Here is a 1,348-nt window from a genome sequence, read left to right as displayed (position 1 = left end):
TGATGAACTGGCTTTAACTGTCATTCTGCATTATTGACAAAAAGTTTTCCTAATTAATGTTGTTCAGTTGCTTCAACACAATCTGTTTTGTTTAAAGCGCAATATAAATAAAGGTGACTTGACTTGACCCACCCAAGTCGACTCCTGTTGCAGCAGATTGGAACTATTATGTTGAGTTGTCCCAGTGCTTTAGGTGTAGCTTAACATTTAAATTTATATTTCTGCACACTATTAATGAACTGAGAACAGCCACTTGATTTTGGCAAGCTGGCTTATGGCCATGCACACTGCATATGCAATGATCCCCACCGTTTTTATCACTCACTGAGAGGCTGGTTACCCTTTTCATTAGCAAGTTATGGTTACAAAATTCACAAGCATCGGGCTTGCCACATCATTTCCCTTGTACTGCTCAATGAACTTGCTAGATCGGCTGATTAAGGGCCCCTCCCCTCTTTGGTGCATGTTTCAACTAAATCCAGTATAATATGCTCTTTAGAAAAGCATGCTTTTTGATAAATGGAGCCACTCCAGCAACATCGCCGAATTTGAGCAACATGGGGTTGATTGAACAAATTTATAACAAATAAAATGTAATAAAATTTTGACTTTTGCTGAGGCTGCTGTGTGTGCAGACAAGATCACTTTGACTGAATGTGGTTGTTGCATGCCATGAATCACATCATTCCGTGCCTTGTGAAAAAAAAAAATGTCTACGCTAGCAAAATCTGCTGAGCTCTGAGTGCTTTTATTGCCACAAGATTGGCCACTGGACTGTGACATGTCCATCATTGAGAAAGAAAATCGGGAAATCAACTAAAAGTTTTGGTTTCATTCTTTGGTTTCATTCACAGTAACTTAGATTCAAATATTGAAGCAGTGTATGATCCATTTGTATATCAAGGATATTTGTAAATCTCTCTTAGTGGACTGCTATAAGATGCTGTTCCTGTGACCATGCTCCATGATACTGGGGCCTCGCAATTATATTTTGTTAGCCAATGCATTGTCATTGTCTGAGGAAAGTTATGAGGTGTTGCCTTGATTATAGTAATGATCTAGCTGAGGAAAAAGTGCTTCCACTTCCGGAAGTTATTGAAAACCCTATATTTGACCCTGTTACTTCTAGCGAGTTACCAGGTATTGGAAGAATATTAAAACATTAAAATAATAAAATGCATCAGCTATCACTACAGCTGAATAACAAGCAGATAGAGAAACTTTGACTGATGAAACGTTGAAGACAATAAACACACAAATACAATGCAACATTACCTGACATAGCTTGTATCACAGTAAAGCTTTTTATAAAGAATATTTTATTTTTACATTAAGAAAAACATACTAC

The sequence above is a fragment of the Carassius auratus genome, chromosome 8 (assembly GCF_003368295.1).
Source record: "Carassius auratus strain Wakin chromosome 8, ASM336829v1, whole genome shotgun sequence".
NCBI classification, from domain to species: Eukaryota; Metazoa; Chordata; class Actinopteri; order Cypriniformes; family Cyprinidae; genus Carassius; species Carassius auratus.
Note: the sequence above shows the minus strand (reverse complement) of the source record.